General features: G+C 42.6%; 1 protein-coding gene across 4 annotated transcripts in view; it reads right to left on the bottom strand.

The window, feature by feature from the left end:
- Positions 1 to 21,784, bottom strand: part of LOC110508791 (ephrin type-B receptor 1) — a 376,500-nt gene that overhangs the window by 58,799 nt on the left and 295,917 nt on the right. The gene's annotated exons all lie outside the window — the stretch shown is intronic.

The raw sequence follows: 21,784 nt of genomic DNA on the forward strand, positions 1-21,784 counted from the left end.
GTTCTGTGGTGTCTGAAGTGGCAGACTGCTAATTATGACAGAGGACTATTTCCACCTACAGAATGTGTTTGTTTTCACAGAAAGGAACAAAGCAACGCTTCCAAGTTCCATTGGCAGAGAAATGTTTTGTGCCATTTTCTTATTCTGTTTTGGTTTGTTTGGGTATTTCAGAATGTGAGTTCAAAGGATTAAACAAATGTATGGTCGAAACTGTATAACTAAATCCAGTAAGACTTTATAGACCCTGAACGTCTAACAGTCTGTGTGCATGCAGGCATGTGTGTGTGTGTGTGTATGTGTGTATGCCTGCCTGTGTATTGGGGTGGCTGTGTGATATGTTTGTGTGTGTCCTGTCTGTGCAAGTGTGTAGGCCCAGTGTCCATCACCTTAAATGAACCAGCCTGGCCCAGCCTGCTAGTGCTAGAAGGCTTTGGTCCTGACTGGTGCACTATCTGCTATGGGGATAGGAGGGGGTAACTGTAATTAGCTAGTCCTGTCACCGTCACAGAGTGAATAGAGACAAAAAATAAGCATGCACACCTACACTACACTACACTACACCCACACCTGCAGGCAGCTGATATACAGTGAGCTACAAATGTATCGGGACAGTTACACGTTGTTGTTGTTTTGGCTCTGTACACTTGCACTTTGGAATTGAAATGTATTTTCATCCATATCGGGTGAACCGTTTATCACGGACTATAAAGGGAAAACCAGCCACGTCGCAGACACCAGCGTCTTGCTTCCGGAAGGGCTAAACACCTTCTTTGAGGATAATACAGTGCCACTGACGCGGCCCACTACCATGAACTGTGGGCTCTTCTTCTCCTCGGCCGACAAGAGTAAGACATTTAACCGTGTTAACCCTCGCAAGGATGCCGGTCCAGACGGCATCTCTAGCCGCATCCTCAGAGCATGCTCAGACCAGCTGGCTGGAGTGTTTACAGACATATTCAATCTCTCCTTATCCCGGTGGAGAAGGTCCTCAGGTTCCTCGGTGTACACATCACAGACGATATGAAATGGTCCACCCACACAGACAGTGTGGTGAAGAAGGCACAACAGCACCTCTTTAACCTCAGGAGGCTGAAGAAATGTGGCTTGGTCCCTAAAACCCTAACAAACTTTTCTAGATGCACAATTGAGAGCATCCTGTTGGGCTGTATCACCGCCTGGTACGGCAACTGCAACGCCCGCAACCACAGGGCTCTCTAGAGGGTGGTGCGGTCTGCACAACACATCACCGGAGGCAAGCTACTTGCCCTCCAGGACACCTACAGCACCCGATGTCACAGGAAGGCCATAAAGATCATCAAGGACAACAACCACCCAAGCCACTGCCTGTTCACGCTGCTGTCATCCAGAAGGCGAGGTCAGTACAGGTGCATCAAAGCTGGGACCGAGAGACTGAAAAACAGCTTCTATCTCAAGGCCATCATGTTAAATAGCCATCACCAGCCAGCTTTCACCCCATTACGCAACCATGCACCTTAGAGGCTGCTGCCCTATATACATAGACTTGGAATCATTGGCCACTTTAATAATGGAACACTAGTCACTTTAGTAATGTTTATATAATGTTAACATACTGCTATACTCAACTCATATGTACAGTATATACTGTATTCTATTCTACTGTATCTTAGTCAATGCCACTCCGACATCTAATATTTATACATTTCTTCATTCCCATTTTTTTACTTTTAAATTTGTGTGTATTTTTGTGAATTGTTGCACTGCTGGAGCTACCAGCACAATCATTTTGCTACACCCACAATAACATCTGCTAAATATGTGTTTGTGACCGAATAAAATTGGATTTGATGTGATTTGAAATTACAGCACTTTTTGTACATAGAGTTGAAGTCGGAAGTTTACCGACACTTAGGTTGGAGTCATTAAAACTCGTTTTTCAACCACTCCCCAAATTTCTTGTCAGCAAACTATAGTTTTGGCAAGTCGGTTAGGACATCTACTTTGTGCATGACACAAGTCATTTTTTCCAACAATTGTTTACAGACAGATTATTTCATTTCTAATTCACTGTATCACAATTCCAGTGAGTCAGAAGTTTGCATACGCTAAGTTGACTGTGCCTTTAAAAGGTTTGGAAAATTCCAGAAAATAATGTCATGACATCAGAAGCTTCTGATAGGCTAATTGACAGAATTTTAGTCAATTGGAGGTGTACCTGTGGATGTATTTCAAGGCCTACCTTCAAACTCAGTGCCTCTTTGCTTAACATCATGGGAAAATCAAAAGAAATCAGCCAAGACCTCAGAAAAAAATGGTATACCTCCAGAAGTCTGGTTCATCCTTGGGAGCAATTTCCAAATGCCTGAAGGTACCACGTTCATCTGTACAAACAATATAAACACCATGGGACCATGCAGCCGTCATACCGCTCAGGTAGGAGACGCATTCTGTCTCCTAGAGATGAATGTACTTTGGTGCGAAAAGTGCAAATTAATCCCAGAACAACAGCAAAGGATCTATATCCACAATAAAATGAGTCCTATATCGACATAACCTGAAAGGCCGCTCAGCAGGGAAGAAGCCACTGCTCCAAAACCGCCATAAAAAAGACAGACTACGGTTTGCAACTCCACATGGGGACAAAGATCATACTTGTTGGAGAAATGTCCTCTGGTCTGATGAAACAAAAATAGAACGGTTTGGCCATAATGACCATCGTTATGTTTGGAGGAAAAAGGGGGATGCTTGCAAGCCGAAGAACACCAGTCCAACCGTGAAGCACGGGGGTGACAGCATCATGTTGTGGGGGTGCTTTGCTGCAGGAGGGATAGGTGCACTTTACAAAATAGATGGCATCATGAGAAAGGGAAATTATGTGGATATATTGAAGCAACATCTCAAGACATCAAGTTAAAGCTTGGTCGCAAAGGGGTCTTCCAAATGGACAATGACCCCAAGAATACTTCCAAAGTTGTGGCAAAATGGCTTAAGGACAACAAAGTCAAGGTATTGGTGTGGCCATCACAAAGCCCTGACCTCAATCCCATAGAAAATTTGTGGGCAGAACTGAAAAAGTGTGTGCGAGCAAGGAGACCTACAAACCTGACTCAGTTACAACAGCTCTGTCAGGAGGAATGGGCCAAAATTCACCCAACTTATTGTGGGAAGCTTCTGGATGGCTACCCAAAACGTTTGACCCAAGTTAAACAATTTAAAGGCAATGCTACCAAATACTAATTGAGTGTATGTAAACTTCTGACCCACTAAATCATTCTCTATACTATTATTTTGACATTTCACATTCTTAAAATAAAGTGGTGATCCTAACTGACCTAAGACAGGGAATTTTTACTAGGATTAAATGTCAGGAATTGTGAAAAATGTATTTGGCTAAGGTGTATGTAAACTTCTGACTTGAACTGTTGTCCTCCCATTTTTATTTATTTATTATTATTATTATTTTATTTAAACTTTATTTAACTAGGCAAGTCAGTTTTAAGAACAAACTCTTATTTGGCCTTTTTTTTTAGGTGAGTACAAACAAATTCTTATTCTTATTCCTCCAGCATCTTCATAAGGTCCTTTGCTGTTAGGTGAGTAAGGTGAGTAAAAGTATTGGAACAAATTCACTTACAGTATATGTGATTTAAGTAGTCAAAAGTGTAGTGTTTGGTCCCATATTCCTAGCATGCGATAATTACATCAAGTGTGTGACTTGTTGGATGCATTTGTTGTTGGTTTTGGTTGCGTTTCAGATTATTTTGTGCCCAATAAAAATGAATGGTAAAATAATGTATTGTGTCATTTGAGTCACTTTTATTGTAAATAAGAATAGAATAGAATTCTAAACACTTCTACATTAATGTGGATGCTACCATGATTAGGGATAGTGCTGAATGAATTGTGAATAATGATGAGTGAGGAAGTTACAGATACACAAATATCACATATCATACCGTACCAAGACATGCTAACCCAATCACATTTACTATGACAGGGGAGATTATAATTTTTTAGGGGGTATGATATTTATGCCTCTGTAACTTTGACTGCAGTTTCTCAGATATGCAACTACTGAAGAGACTACTATACCTCATCATGGAACACAATCTATAAACATTTCCATATACACTTTAATGAGATCTAAGAAAGAGGAGGATGAAAAAGGACAGGAGAGCGACAGGAACAACTGAGAAGAGAATAGAACAGAATAGAGACAGAGGCCCATATCCGGCCCACACCGACATCATTACCCAATCAGATCAGTGTAATTAGATCATGAAGGAAGCTCCATCATTGGCCAGATGAGGTAAACACTGCTATGAAATTTGGCCCACATATAACGATCTCTCCAATCACATTAGGCTTTATTGAACACTCACTCCTGTGATGAAGAGGAATGTTAGCTCGTCCGCTAATAGGAAAATGCTACACCTCTCAAAGTTTAATCTCACAATAGGATACTAGTTTGTGTTATATGTGTTATAGCATTGGATAATTATATTGGGGGTATTTACATGTTTATTGGTAATTTACCATGAAGGCAAAGAGTCAAATACATGTCTAGCCTCAACACTAATGTTCCTGCAATGCCTACTACTATACACACACCATGCAAAAGTGATATTGTACTTCCATTATGGCGTGATCTAAGTTGATAAACCTCCAAACATAGACAACTCATGGGAAGGAAAGCCAGGCCACCACAGAGTATTGGGACATCACTTTCGTTTTCATCAGCCATGGTTGGTTGAGCATCGACCACCTGCGGTTAGGATTGGCCCATTCCCGCTGTCAGTCAAACAGGGTATCCCAGGATCACACCCCCCTCTGCTTAATTTCGGGGGACAGGTGGGTGGGCAGATGGAAGATGGCCAATGGGGAATGATCTCTGGAGAAACAGCCAACAGGCCTTTTCACGCTCTCAGACAAATGGGTATTATATTTAACGTGAAGTAGCAGGTGGAGGGACAGCAGCTTGTGGATGGCCAATGAAAGGTTTTGCCAGGAGAGACCGCCCACTGTGAATGGCCCTCTCCTGCTGCCAGTCAAATGCAAGTTAGAAAAGACACACCCTAACTTGCTATATTAAAAAGGGAAGGCAGGTGGGAGGGCAGCCAATGGTGAGGCTTGCCAGGAGTGACAGACAGGGAACATTTTATGTCCCCTGCTCTCTGTAGTATCCCCAAGGCTACAGGTACCTAGACCAGGCAGTATTTCCTTCAACTAACACTAATAACAATGCGGGCCTCCTCTCCTGTTGGATTTGTCCCAAACATAACATTTGGGACATTCAGGACAAAAACTGAATTTATTTGCAATGTTTTTTGCAGTATTAATTTAGCGACTTATTGCAAAAAGGATGCTTGTTTTTGAATATGTGTATTTTGTACAGGTTTCCTTCTTTTCACTCTGTCAATTAGATTAGTATTATGGAGTAACTACAATGTTGTTGATCCATCTTCAGTTATCTCCTATCACAGCCATTCAACTCTGTGACTGTTTTAAAGTCACCATTGGCCTCATGGTGAAATCCCTGAGCAGATTCCTTCCTCTCCGGCAACTGAGTTAGGAGGGACGCCTGTATCTTTGTAGTGACTGGGTGTATTGATACACCATCCAAAGGGTAATGAATCGCTTCACCATGCTCAAAGGGATATTCAATGTCTGCATTTGTTATTTTTATACATCTACCATCTAGGTGCCCTTTGCAAGGCATTGGAAAACCTCCCTGGTCTTTGTGGTTGAATCTGTTTGAAATTCACTGATAGACTGAGGAACCTTAAAGATAATTGTGTGTATGGGGTACAGAGATGAGGTAGTCATCCAAAAATCATGTTAAACACCCACAGAATGAGTCCATGCAATGTATTATGTGACTTGTTAAGCATATTTTTACACCTGAACATATTAAGGCTTTCCATAACAAAGTTGTTGAATACTTATTGACTCAAGAAACTGCAGCTTTACATGTTTTATTCATTTAAAAAAAATGTCTAAAAACATAATTCCACTTTGACATTATGAGGTATCATGTGTAGGACACAACATCTCAATGTAATCCATTTTAAATTCAGACTGTAACACAACAAAATGTGGAAAAAGTCAAGGGGTGTGAATACTTTCTGACGCATAGTAGACTAAATAATATGGTTAGAAATTCTATATCTATACAGTACCAGTCAAAGGTTTGGACACACCTACTCATTCAAGGGTTTTTCTTTATTTTTACTATTTTCTACATTGTTGAATAATAGTGAAGACATAAAAACCATGAAATAGCACATGGAATCATGTATTAACCAAATAAGTGTTAAACAAATCAAAATATATTTGAGATTTGAGATTCTTCAAAGTAGCCACCCTTTGCATTGATGACAGCTTTGCACACTCTTGGCAGCTTTGCACACTATTTATTTATTTATGCTACTGACGTGAATGAAAAGCCTAAGGAAACTATACCATCAGTAAACAATTTCAATCACAGAGGCACCATGGCTTACATTACTATACCATAAGCAAGGAATTACCATATTCATTACGAATTAAAATAACCCGCTTGAAGCTGATATTAAAGGGTATTTAAAATGTATTCATAATCTGCATATTACAGATATATAGCAAATAAAATGTTGAAACAGCTTAACTGTTAGTAATTTTTTTTAAATGATTCCCTGAAGCATAGCACAATACTAAAATATGGCATTACTATATTCTCTCTGTCTACAGTTGATGGGTATCATGCATGCTATCTCCTTTCAACTCTAGCCCTGCCATTACGAATGATAAGCCACTTACAGTGCATATTTACTGTGGGAGATCGGATGTATAGCTGCGTTCACACGCTCACTATAAAGGCACAAGCAAAAGTCACTCTTGAAAGGGAAGAGAGGGGGCCTCTCACTAAGACATGATCACAGTAATTGCTAGCTAAGATGCATGCAAACACACACACGGACACATGCCCGCACACACACACAAACTAACTCAGATTACTCACTGGGGGAGCTCAAAGCTCTGAACAACTCTCTCAGGATTGGGGGAAAGCGAAAAAGGTAGGGGATTTCGGAGGAACAACAATGGGTCGCCTTCACTCATTTAGTTTGTTTATCCTCCTATTATTTCTGACATCTGCAAACACTTGGAGGACTTAGCTCTACGTCTCTACACTACAGCTCACCTGTAGCACAGACCAATGAGAACAAGAGGAGAAAAGAGGGAGAGCTGCTGAAAGAGAGAAAAAGAGAAAGAGAGAAAGAGAGGAGAAAGAAATACAAAGAAGTCTGAAAGTTTAAATACTAATGGTGCCAGGGAATAGAGTCAAAATTCAGCTTTTCTAAAGTTCCCATTATAAATCATGACATTGTTGTGTGCATATTGAGCTGGGATAATAATGTGAGGTTTCAGTCAAGGCCAACTGAGAGAATAGATTAATGATAAAGACATGAGTTGTGTTTGGAGTTCAATGGGAATTACAGTGGGCAAAAGAACAGTGGGTAATAGTGATTTTTGGTCGACAGTGGACAACTCTGGAGTTCTTTGACTCCTCCCTGTTTGGCAATGCTACTGCAATCCACAGAACCACTGAGTCACACAGACACACACCTAATATACACATACATTATGTTCTTCTATCCTCGTGGGGACCTAAAATGTATTTCTATTAAAAATACACACATATACACACACATTCTGTTCTCTTGAACACAGACCTCAGTAACCAGAGCCAGCTGAGCCAGTTCAGAGCATCCCTGCTCTCCACTCTACTGGTAATGGACGCCCTGCTCTCCTACCCACCAAACTTTAGGAGAACAAACTAAAAGGAGAAAAGAAAGAGGAAATGAGACAGACTGTTCATTCATTTCTGCTTGCTTGCCAAATTACACAATTCCAGGACTGCTTACTCTGGAGTGAAAGGGGGTAGTGGTCTGTTTGGTGGGAAGCCTATAGAGTTAAGAGCACTGGATACCTCTATTCAGTTCTCCCTCCTTACGGTATTTCTGTCTCCCAATCCCTCCTCTCCCCTCACACTATTTGGGTCACGAACACCTAGAAAACTACAACTCGGGAGGTTATGGGTTCAAATTCTATATGGAGATCTCTTTTAACTTATACAATGAACACTTCAGTGTCCTTCCAACAACAAAGTGTAACTATGCACTCCACAAACACTGTATTACAGTGAGTTAAACAACCCATTTACCGTATAACAGATCTGTGTGGGAAGACGATGTACTGCAAATGACTTGTGTTGTAAAACTCTTCTCTACCCTGCACTTGAAGACAAAATGAAAGTTACTAGCGTAGCTTGAAAGTCCTTGGGAACAATCGTCCACAGCTCCATAACTATGAAACCTAAAAATACTTATATCACCTGTTCTTAGACACACAGAAAAACCACGAAGGAGAGACGGCAAGACGGCAAGGCCATTTTGATACATTTGATAATAAACCCCAGGTTTTAATGGCTGCATTATCTAGGCTATAAGTTTCCCGCGGTGCGAGCAAGAAAGAGAGAGGCCATGTGCAGAGGAGAGTGTTATAGACACAGATCCAGCAGTGAGACACCCCTCTGTGATATATTTGGATGCCTAAAGGACCACATCAGCACTTTACGAATGTACAGAAGTTTGTGTCATAGAGAGACTTCTGAGCCGTTCAGAGGGAACAAAGTGGAGTAAGATTGACGGAATTGAGTTACAACGTAAAACACCATATAATGTATGCAGAGCAGAATAAGGCCGATACCCACTAATGATCAAAATCCAGAAAAGAGCTGATAAATTCTACAACCACCTAAAATGAAGCGATTCCCAAACCATCCATAACAAAGCCATCACCTACAGAGAGATGAACCTGGAGAAGAGTCCTTTAAGCAAGCTGGTCCTTGGGCTCTTTTCACAGCACAAACAGACCCTACAGAGCCCCAGGACAGCAACACAATTAGACCCAACTAAATCATGAGAAAACCAAAAGATAATTACTTCATCCATTGGAAAGAATGAACAAAAAAACAGAGCAAACTAGAATGTTATTTGGCCCTAAACAGAGAGCACACAGTGGCAGAATACTTGACCACTGTGATTGACCCAGACTTAAGGAAAGCTTTGACTATGTACAGACTCAGTGAGTCTTGCTCAAGAGAAGACAGGCTATGTTCACACTGCCAACAAAAGGAGGTGGAAACTGAGCTGCACTTCCTAACCTCTTGCCAAATGTATAACCATATTAGAGACACATATTTCCCTCGGATAACACAGACTCACAATGACTTCAAAAACAAACCCAAATTTGATAACCAAAAACTATCTATTGGGTGAAATACCACAGTGTGCCATTACAGCAGCAATATTTGTGTCCTGTTGCCACAAGAAAAGGGCACCCAGTGAAGAACAAACACCATTGTAAATACAACTCATATTTTATTTATTTAAAATTGATTTAACTATTTGCACATAATATGACATTTGACATGTCATTATTCTTTTGGAATTTTTGTGAGTGTAATGTTTACTGTTAATTTGAGTTTGTTTATTTCAATTTTGTTTATTATCTATTTCACTTGCTATGGCAATGTAAACATGTTCCCATTCCAATAAACCCATTAAATTGAATTGAGAGAGACAGAGAAACAGAGAGAGAGAGACCGACAGAGAAAGACAGAGAAAGACACAGAGAGAGAGACAGAGAGAGAGAAAGAGAGACAGAGAGAAAGAGAGAGACAGGGAGAGAAAGAGACAGGGAGAGAAAGAGACAGAGAGAGAGAAAGAGAGAGATATAGAGAGAAAGAGAGAGAGAAAGAGAGAGATATGGAGAGAAAGAGAGACAGAGAGAAAGAGAGAGATATAGAGAGACAGAGAGAAAGAGAGAGAGAAAGAGAGATAGAGAGACAGAGAGAGATATAGAGAGAAAGAGAGAGACAGAGAGAAAGAGAAAGAGAAAGAGAGAGATATAGAGAGATATAGAGAGAAAGAGAGATATAGAGAGAAAGAGAGAGAGAAAGAGAGAGATAGAGAGAAAGAGAGAGACATAGAGAAAAAGAGAGAGAGAAAGCGAGAGATATAGAGAGATATAAAGAGAAAGAGAGACAGAGAAAAAGAGAGAGATATAGAGAGAAAGAGAGACAGAGAGAAAGAGAGAGATATAGAGAGACAGAGAGAAAGAGAGAGAGAAAGAGAGAGATATAGAGAGAAAGAGAGAGATAGAGAGAAAGAGAGAGACAGCGAGAAAGAGAGAGAGAAAGAGAGAGATATATAGAGAAAGAGAGAGATATATAGAGAAAGAGAGATATAGAGAGAAAGAGAGAGAGAAAGAGAGAGATATAGAGAGAAAGAGAGAGACAGAGAAAAAGAGAGAGAGAAAGAGAGAGATATAGAGAGAAAGAGAGAGAGAAAGAGAGAGATATAAAGAGAAAAAGAGACATAGAGAGAAAAAGAGAGAGAAAGAGAGATAGAGAGAAAGAGAGACAGAGAGAAAGAGAGAGAGAAAGAGAGAGATATAGAGAGAAAGAGAGAGACATAGAGAGAGTAACCTTGGGAAAATCCTCTGCATTATTATTAACAGCAGACTCGTACATTTCCTCAATGAAAACAATGTACTGAGCAAATGTCAAATTGGCTTTTTACCAAGTTACCGTACAACAGACCATGTATTCACCCTGCACACCCTAATTGACAACCAAACAAACCAAAACAAAGGCAAAGTCTTATCATGCTTTGTTGATTTCAAAAAAGCCTTTGACTCAATCTGGCATGAGGGTCTGCTATACAAACTGATGGAAAGTGGTGTTGGGGGTAAAACATACGACATTATAAAATCCATGTACACAAACAACAAGTGTGCGGTTAAAATTGGCAAAAAACACACACATTTCTTCACACAGGGTCGTGGGGTGAGACAGGGATGCAGCTTAAGCCCCACCCTCTTCAACATATATACCAACGAATTGGCGCGGGCACTAGAAAAGTCTGCAGCACCCGGCCGCCCCCTGCTAGAATCCGAAGTCAAATGTCTGCTGTTTGCTGATGATCTGGTGCTTCTGTCACCAACCAAGGAGGGCCTACAGCAGCACCTAGATCTTATGCACAGATTCTGTCAGACCTGGGCCCTGACAGTAAATCTCAGTAAGACCAAAATAATGGTGTTCCAAAAAAGGTCCAGTCACCAGGACCACAAATACAAATTCCATCTAGACACTGTTGCCCTAGAGCACACAAAAAAACTATACATAGCTTGGCCTAAACATCAGCGCCACAGGTAACTTCCACAAAGCTGTGAACGATCTGAGAGACAAGGCAAGAAGGGCATTCTATGCCATCAAAAGAAACATAAATTTCAACATACCAATTAGGATTTGGCTAAAAATACTTGAATCAGTCATAGAGCCCATTGCCCTTTATGGTTGTGAGGTCTGGGGTCCGCTCACCAAGCAAGACTTCACAAAATGGGACAAACACCAAATTGAGACTCTGCATGCAGAATTCTGCAAAAATATCCTCCGTGTACAACGTAGAACACCAAATAATGCATGCAGAGCAGAATTAGGCTGATACCCACTAATTATCAAAATCCAGAAAAGAGCCATTAAATTCTACAACCACCTAAAAGGAAGCCATTCACAAACCTTCCATAACAAAGCCATCACCTACAGAGAGATGAACTTGGAAAAGAGTTCCCTAAGCAAGCTGGTCCTGGGGCTCTGTTCACAAACACAAACACACCCCACAGAGCCCCAGGACAACAGCACAATTAGACCCAACCAAATCATGAGAAAACAAAAAGATAATTACTTAACACATTGGAAAGAAGTAACAAAAAAACAGAGCTAACTAGAATGCTATTTGGCCCTACACAGAGAGTACACAGCGGCAGAATACCTGACCACTGTGACGGACCCAAAATTAAGGAAAGCTTTGACTATGTACAGACTCAGTGAGCATAGCCTTGCTATTGAGAAAGGCCGCCGTAGGCAGACATGGCTCTCAAGAGAAGACAGGCTATGTGCTCACTGCCCACAAAATGAGGTGGAAACTGAGCTGCACTTCCTAACCTCCTGCCCAATGTATGACCATATTAGAGAGACATATTTCCCTCAGATTACACAGATCCACAAAGAATTCGAAAACAAATCCAATTTTGAAAAACTCCCATATCTACTGGGTGAAATTCCACAGTGTGCCATCACAGCAGCAAGATTTGTGACCTGTTGCCACGAGAAAAGGGCAACCAGTGAAGAACAAACACCATTGTAAATACAACCCATATTTATGCTTATTTATTTTATCTTGTGTCCTTTAACCATTTGTACATTGTTAAAACACTGTATATATATATATATATAATATGACATTTGTAATGTCTTTACTGTTTTGAAACCTCTGTATGTGTAATGTTTACTGTTAATTTTTGTTGTTTTTCACTTTCTATATTCACTTTGTATGTTGTCTACCTCACTTGCTTTGGCAATGTTAACACATGTTTCCCATGCAAATAAAGCCCTTGAATTGAATTGAATTGAATTGAGAAAGAGAGAGAGAAAGAGAGAGGTATAGAGAGAAAGAGAGAGAGAAAGAGAGGTATAGAGAGAAATAGAGAGACAGAGAGAAAGAGAGAGAGAAAGAGAAAGAGAGAGAAAGAGAGATATATAGAGAAAGAGAGAGATATAGAGAGAAAGAGAGAGAAAGAGAGAGATATAGAGAGAAAGAGAGAGACATAGAGAGAAAGAGAGAGAAAAAGAGAGATATAGAGAAAGAGAGATATATAGAGAAAGAGAGAGATATAGAGAGAAAGAGAGAGAGAAAGAGAGAGATATAGAGAGAAAGAGAGAAAGAGGGAAATAGAGAAAGAGAGAGATATAGAGAGAAAGAGAGAGACATAGAGAGAAAGAGAGAGACATAGAGAGAAAGAGAGAGAGAGATAGAGAGAAAGAGAGAGACAGAGAGAAAGAGAGAGACATAGAGAGAAAGATAGACAGAGATAATTAGAGAGACAGAGAGAAAGAGCAAGAGAGAAAGACTTCCAAAAAACATTTGATTCTATTTGGAATACAGGACTGTTCTACAAAGTTATTGAAAGTGGTGTAGGGGGCAAAACATATGACATAATTAAATCAATGTAAACTGGCAATACATGCAGCATTAACATTGGCAAGAAAATAACAGAATTCTTTAACCAAGGCTGGGGCCTACGTCAGGGTTGCAATCTGAGCCCTGCACTCTTCAATATTTACATCAATGAATTGGCCACTATTCTAGAAAAATCCTCAGCCCCTGGTGTTAGCCTCCACAATTCAGAAATTAACTGCCTACTCTTCGCAGATGACCTATGCCTGCTGTCACCAACAGCACATGGCCTACAGCAGGGCCTGGACCTGCTAGAGCAGTCCTGCCAGACCTGGGCCCTGGCAGTAAACCCCAAAAAGTAATGATTTTCCAGAGAAGATCTCAGGGAATTAGACCAAAGTTCACAATTGGTACAAAATATATAGAGTACTGCACACACTACAATTACTTAGGTTTAAAAATAAGCTCAACTGGACACCTTAATGAGGTAGTGAATCAACTGAGAGAGAAAGCACGAAAGGCATTCTACGTCATTAAAAAACAAATTCAAATTGAAATACCTATTAAACTTTGGCTAAAATTAAATGAATATGTCATTGAACCATTTGCACTTTATGGCAGTGAGGTGTGGGGTCCACTTGCAAAACAAGATTTCATCAAATAGGACAAACACCCCATTGAAACCCTGCATGCAGAGTTCTGTAAGATACTCCTACATGTCCAGAGGAAAACTACAAACAATGCATGCATGGCAGAATTAGGCCAATATCCACTAATAATAAAAACTCAAAAAAGAGCAATTAAGTTTTGGAAACATCTAAAATACTGTGACCCCCTCTCATATCATTACCAAGCCCTGCAATGCCAAGAGCTGAGCAAAGAAAATAGTCCCCTCATCCAGCTGGTCCTGGGGCTGAGTTCACAAACCTGCTCTACTAACACACTGAAGCCTCAGGACCAGAACATCCAATCAATCAGAATAAACCAAATTACAACACAGTCAAAACAAAACTACATTGCTTATTGGGAAACACAAGTACAAACACAAAGCAAAATGCAGTGCTATCTGGACCTAAATCGACAGTACACAGTGGCTAAGTATTTGACCATGGTTACCGATCAAAACCTTAGAAAAACCTTGACAAAGTACAGACTCAGTGAGCACAGCCTTGCCATTGAGAAGGGTAGACACAGGAAAACCTGGCTCCTGTAGAGGAAAGGCTGTGCAACCACTGCACCACAGCAGAACCTGAGACTGAGCTGCATTTCCTTACAAAATGTCAAAAATATAAAACAATTAGAGAGTGTAATTTCCCCAAAATGTCACTGATGAGAGTAGGCTACCCATCCTGTTGGGGGAGGACGCAGAGAGCTGTGGGTTGGCAGCGCACTAGATTTCTGCCTGCCATAAGTTGAGGGAGAGTGTCTGACAGACCAATCAACCTGCACATGTACTCCACTGTATGCTTATTGCACATGTACTCTACTGTATGGTTATTTTGACCCTTGGTTATTGTTGTTACTGTTGTCCCAGCCGACTATTTCACAACAACTACCTTATACACACAAGTGTAAAGGAATGAATAAGAATAGGCAAAAAGGTATTTAGTCAGCCACCAATTGTGCAAGTTCTCCCACTTAAAAAGATGAGAGAGGCCTGTAATATCCATCATAGCTACACTTCAACTATGACAGACAAAATGACAAAAAATCCAGAAAATCACATTGTAGGATTTTTAAATCAAATGTTATTTGTCACATACACATGGTTAGCAGATGTTAATGCGAGTGTAGCGAAATGCTTGTGCTTCTAGTTCCGACAACGCAGTAATAACAAACAAGTAATCTAATGAATATATTTGCAAATTATGGTGGAAAATAAGTATTTGGTCACCTACATGAAAATCTATGCAGCCTACTCAATCACTTTTTATAGCTACTGTTTACAGGCCTCCTGGGCCATATACAGCGTTCCTCACTGAGTTCCCTGAATTCCCATCGGACCTTGTAGTCACAGCAGATCATATTCTAATCTTTGGTGACTTTAATATTCACATGGAAAAGTCCACAGACCCACTCCAAAAGGCTTTCGGAGCCATCATCGACTCAGTGGGTTTTGTCCAACATGTCTCTGGACCCACTCACTGTCACAGTCTTACGCTGGACCTAGTATTGTCCCATGGAATAAATGTTGTGGATCTGAATGTTTTTCTTCATAATCCTGGACTATCGGGGCACCATTTTATTACGTTTGCAATTGCAACAAATAATCTGCTCAGACCCAAACCAAGGAACATCAAAAGTAGTGCTATAAATTCACAGACAACACAAAGATTCCTTGACGTCCTTCCAGATTCCCTCTGTCTACCCAAGGACGCCAGAGGACAAAAATCAGTTAACCACCTAACTGAGGAACTCAATTTAACCTTGCGCAATACCCTAGATGCAGTTGCACCCCTAAAAATTTAAAACATTTTCTCATAAGAAACTAGCTCCCTGGTACACAGAAAATACCCGAGCTCTGAAGCAAGCTTCCAGAAAATTGGAACGGAAATGGCGCCACACCAAACTGGAAGTCTTCCGACTAGCTTGGAAAGACAGTACTGTGCAGTACCGAAGAGCCCTTATTGCTGCTCGATCATCCTATTTTTCTAACTTAATTGAGGAAAATAAGAACAATCCGAAATTCCTTTTTGATACTGTCGCAAAGCTAACTAAAAAGCAGCATTCCCCAAGAGAGGATGACTTTCACTTTAGCAGTGATAAATTCATGAACTTCTTTGAGGAAAATATTATGATTATTAGAAAGCAAATTACGGACTCCTCTTTAAATCTGCGTATTCCTTCAAAGCTCAGTTGTCCTGAGTCTGCACAACTCTGCCAGGACCTAGGATCAAGAGAGACGCTCAAGTGTTTTAGTACTATATCTCTTGACACAATGATGAAAATAATCATGGCCTCTAAACCTTCAAGCTGCATACTGGACCCTATTCCAACTAAACTACTGAAAGAGCTGCTTCCTGTGCTTGGCCCTCCTATGTTGAACATAATAAACGGCTCTCTATCCACCGGATGTGTACCAAACTCACTAAAAGTGGCAGTAATAAAACCTCTCTTGAAAAAGCCAAACCTTGACCCAGAAAATCTAAAAAACTATCGGCCTATATCGAATCTTCCATTCCTCTCAAAAATTTTAGAAAAGGCTGTTGCGCAGCAACTCACTGCCTTCCTGAAGACAAACAATGTATACGAAAAGCTTCAGTCTGGTTTTAGACCCCATCATAGCACTGAGACGGCACTTGTGAAGGTGGTAAATTACATTTTAATGGCATCGGAACGAGGCTCTGCATCTGTCCTTGTGCTCCTAGACCTTAGTGCTGCTTTTGATACCATCGATCACCACATTCTTTTGGAGAGATTGGAAACCCAAATTGGTCTACACGGACAAGTTCTGGCCTGGTTTAGATCTTATCTGTCGGAAAGATATCAGTTTGTCTCTGTGAATGGTTTGTCCTCTGACAAATCAACTGTAAATTTCGGTGTTCCTCAAGGTTCCGTTTTAGGACCACTATTGTTTTCACTATATATTTTACCTCTTGGGGATGTTATTCGAAAACATAATGTTAACTTTCACTGCTATGCGGATGACACACAGCTGTACATTTCAATGAAACATGGTGAAGCCCCAAAATTGCCCTTGCTAGAAGCATGTGTTTCAGACATGAGGAAGTGGATGGCTGCAAACTTTCTACTTTTAAACTCGGACAAAACAGAGATGCTTGTTCTAGGTCCCAAGAAACAAAGAGATCTTCTGTTGAATCTGACAATTAATCTTAATGGTTGTACAGTCGTCTCAAATAAAACTGTGAAGGACCTCGGCGTTACTCTGGACCCTGATCTCTCTTTTGAAGAACATATCAAGACCATTTCAAGGACAGCTTTTTTCCATCTACGTAACATTGCAAAAATCAGAAACTTTCTGTCCAAAAATTATGCAGAAAAATTAATCCATGCTTTTGTCACTTCTAGGTTAGACTACTGCAATGCTCTACTTTCCGGCTACCCGGATAAAGCACTAAATAAACTTCAGTTAGTGCTAAATACGGCTGCTAGAATCCTGACTAGAACCAAACAATTTGATCATATTACTCCAGTGCTAGCCTCTCTACACTGGCTTCCTGTCAAAGCAAGGGCTGATTTCAAGGTTTTACTGCTAACATACAAAGCATTACATGGGCTTGCTCCTACCTATCTCTCTGATTTGGTCCTGCCGTACATACCTACACGTACGCTATGGTCACAAGACGCAGGCCTCCTAATTGTCCCTAGAATTTCTAAGCAAACAGCTGGAGGCAGGGCTTTCTCCTATAGAGCTCCATTTTTACGGAACGGTCTGCCTACCCATGTCAGAGACTCAAACTCGGTCTCAACCTTTAAGTCTTTACTGAAGACTCATCTCTTCAGTGGGTCATATGATTGAGTGTAGTCTGGCCCAGGAGTGGGAAGGTGAACGAAAAGGCTCTGGAGCAACGAACCGCCCTTGCTGTCTCTGCCTGGCCGGTTCCCCTCTTTCCACTGGGATTCTCTGCCTCTAACCCTATTACAGGGGCTGAGTCACTGGCTTACTGGGGCTCTCTCATGCCGTCCCTGGAGGGGGTGCGTCACCTGAGTGGGTTGATTCACTGATGTGGTCATCCTGTCTGGGTTGGCCCTAGGACCATGCCCCAGGACTACCTGACATGATGACTCCTTGCTGTCCCCAGTCCACCAGACCGTGCTACTGCTCCAGTTTCAACTGTTCTGCCTTATTATTATTCGACCATGCTGGTCATTTATGAACATTTGAACATCTTGGCCATGTTCTGTTATAATCTCCACCCGGCACAGCCAGAAGAGGACTGGCCACCCCACATAGCCTGGTTCCTCTCTAGGTTTCTTCCTAGGTTTTGGCCTTTCTAGGGAGTTTTTCCTAGCCACCGTGCTTCTACACCTGCATTGCTTGCTGTTTGGGGTTTTAGGCTGGGTTTCTGTACAGCACTTTGAGATATCAGCTGATGTACGAAGGGCTATATAAATACATTTGATTTGATCTGATTTGATTTGAAGATTGGGAGAATGTCATATGGTCAGATGAAACCAAAATATAACTTTTTGGTAAAAACTCAACTCGTCGTGTTTGAAGGACAAAGAATGCTGAGTTGCATCCAAAGAACACCATACCTACTGTGAAGCATGGGGTTGGAAACATCATGCTTTGGGGCTGTTTTTCTGCAAAGGGACCAGGACGACTGATCCGTAAAGGAAAGAATGAATGGGGCCATGTATCGGGAGAATTTGAGTGAAAACCTCCTTCCATCAGCAAGAGCATTGAAGATGAAACGTGGCTGGGTCTTTCAGCATGACAATGATCCCAAACACACCGCCCGGGCAACGAAGGAGTGGCTTCGTAAGAAGTATTTCAAGGTCCTGGAGTGGCCTAGCCAGTCTCCAGATCTCAACCCCATAGAAAATCTTTGGAGGGAGTTGAAAGTCCGTGCTGACCAGCAACAGCCCCAAAACATCACTGCTCTAGAGGAGATCTGCATGGAGGAATGGGCCAAAATACCTGCAACAGTGTGTGAAAACCTTGTGAAAACTTACAGAAAACGTTTGACCTCTGTCATTGCCAACAAAGGGTAAATAACAAAGTATTGAGGTAAACTTTTGTTATTGACCAAATACTTATTTTCCACCATAATTTGCAAATACATTCATTACAAATCTTACAATGTGATTTTCTGGATTTTTTCCCTCATTTTGTCTGTCATAGTTGAAGTGTACCTATGATGAAAATTGGCAGCAGCCACTCAATGTTAGTGATGGCTGTTTAACAGTATGATGGCCTTGAGATAGAAGCTGTTTTTCAGTCTCTCGGTCCCTGCTTTGATGCACCTGTACTGACCTCGCCTTCTGGATGATAGCGGGGTGAACAGGCAGTGGCTCGGGTGGTTGTTGTCCTTGATGATCTTTTTGGCCTTCCTGTGACATCGGATGGTGTAGGTGTCCTGGAGAGCAGGTAGTTTGACCCCGGTGATGCGTTGTGCAGACCTCACTACCCTCTGGGGAGCCTTACAGTTATGGGCGGAGCAGTTGCCGTTCCAGGCGGTGATACAGCCCGACAGGATGCTCTCGATTGTGCATCTGTAAAAGTTTGTGAGTGTTTTTGGTGACAAGACAAATTTCTTCAGCCTCCTGAGGTTGAAGAGGTGCTGCTGCGCCTTCTTCACCACGCTGTCTGTGTGCGTGGACCATTTCAGTTTGTCAGTGATGTTTTCCCCCGAGAAACTTAAAACTTCTACCCTCTCCACTACTGTCCCTTTGATGTGGATAGGGGGGTGCTCCCTCTGCGTTTCCTGAAGTCCACGATCATCTCCTTTGTTTTGTTGACGTTGAGTGTGAGGTTATTTTCCGAGGGACATCACCTCCTCCCTGTAGGCTGTCTCGTTGTTGGTAATCAAGCCTACCACTGTAGTGTCGTCTGCAAACTTGATGATTGAGTTGGAGGCGTGCATGGCCACACAGTCGTGGGTGAGCAGGGAGTACAGGAGAGGGCTGAGAACACACCCTTGTGGGGCCCCAGTGTTGAGGATCAGCATGTGGAGATGTTGTTACCTACCCTCACCACCTGGGGGCGGCCCGTCAGGAAGTCCAGGACACAGTTGCACAGGGCGGGGAGCTTGATGACGAGTTTGGGGGGTACTATGGTGTTAAATGCTGAGCTGTAGTCGATGAACAAAATTCTCACATAGGTATTCCTCTTGTCCAGATGGGTTAGGGCAGTGTGCAGTGTGATTGCGATTGCGTCGTCTGTGGACCTATTGGGGCGGTAAGCAAATTGGAGTGGGTCTAGGGTGTCAGGTAGGGTGGAGGTGATATGTTCCTTGACTAATCTCTCAAAGCACTTCATGATGTCGGAAGTGAGTGCTACGGGGCGGTAGTCATTTAGCTCAGTTACCTTAGCTTTCTTGGGAACAGGAACAATGATGGCCCTCTTGAAGCATGTGGGAATAGCAGGCTGGGATAAGGATTGATTGAATATGTCCGTAAACACACCAGCTACCCGACCAACTCACCAACTAGGCGACCAACCTGACGATCATCCCACCAACCAGGCAACCAACACACCAAACTGTTGACCAATCAAGCAACAGTTTTCCAAACCAACGACTAAGCGAGCAACCCAACAACCAGCCGGCCAACACACCAACTTATCAAAAAACCAACCAACCAGTTAATTAACCCACTAACCAGTCGACTACCCACCAACCAGCCAACTAATACACCAAACAGCTGACCAACCACCACCTTATCGAACAACCAATCAACCAACCAGTTGACCAACCCACCAACAAGCCAACCAACCCAACCAACAACCAGCCGACCAACCAGCAAACCAATCCAACAACCGGCTATCAACCACCAATGAGCCAACCAACCCACCAACCAGCTGACTAACCCACCAACCAGCCGACTTAACCCACCAACCAGCCGACTAACCCACCAAACTATCAACCACGGAAACAAACACAAGACCAACCCACCAACAAGCCATCCAAACTTCCAACCTATCAACCACCCCACCAACCAGAAGACCAACCCACCAACCAGGCAACCAAAATACCAACCTGTTGAACAACCCACCGACCAGCTGACCAACCCACCCACCCACCAACCAGCCCACCAACCAACCCACCCACCAACCAACCAGCCGACCAACCCACCATCCAACCAACCGACTAACCCACCAACCAACCAGCCGACCAACCCAGCAACCAGCCGGCCAACCCATTAACCAGATGACCAACCCACCAACCAGCCATCCAACCCAGCAACCAGCCGATCAACCAACCCACCAACCAACCAGCCGACCAACCCAACAACCAACCAGCAGACTAACCCACCAACCAACCAGCCGACCAACCCACTAACCAGCCGACTAACCCACCCACCAACCAGTTGACTAACCCACCAACCAGCCGACCAACCCATGAACCTATCGACCAACCAACCAGTCAACCAACCAACCCACCCACCTACCAACCACCCAACCAACCCACCAACCAGCTGACTAACACACCAACCAGCCAATTAGCACATCAATCAGCCGACTAACCCACCAACCTGACTAATCAACCAACCAGTTGACCAACCCACCGACCAGGCGAGCAACCCACCAACCAGGTGACCAACACACCAACCTTTCAACCAGCCAGTTGACCAACCAGCCGACCAACCCACCATACATCCGACCAACTCACAAACCAGCCAACCAACCCACCAAACAGCAGACTAACCTGCCAACCCACCCATTAACCTATTGACCAACCAACCAGCTGACCAACCCACCAACCGCCCGACCAACCAACAAACCAGCCATCCAACCCACCAACCAGCCGACCAACCCACCAACCCACCAACTAGGCGACCAACCCACCAACCAGCCGACCAACCCACCAACCAGACGACCAACCCACCAACCTGTTGACCAATCAACCAACCAGTTGACCAACCCACAACCCAACCAGCCAACCAACCCACCGACCAACCCACCAACCAGCCAACCAACTCACCAACCAGTCATCCAACCCACCAACCAGCCGACCAACACACCAACTAGGCAACCAACTCACCAACCAGCCGACCAACCCACCAACTAGGCGACCAACCCACCAACCAGCCGACCAACCAGACAACCAACGAACCCA

The sequence above is a fragment of the Oncorhynchus mykiss genome, chromosome 28, assembly GCF_057628025.1.
Source record: "Oncorhynchus mykiss isolate SJ-2025 chromosome 28, ASM5762802v1, whole genome shotgun sequence".
Classification (NCBI taxonomy): Eukaryota; Metazoa; Chordata; class Actinopteri; order Salmoniformes; family Salmonidae; genus Oncorhynchus; species Oncorhynchus mykiss.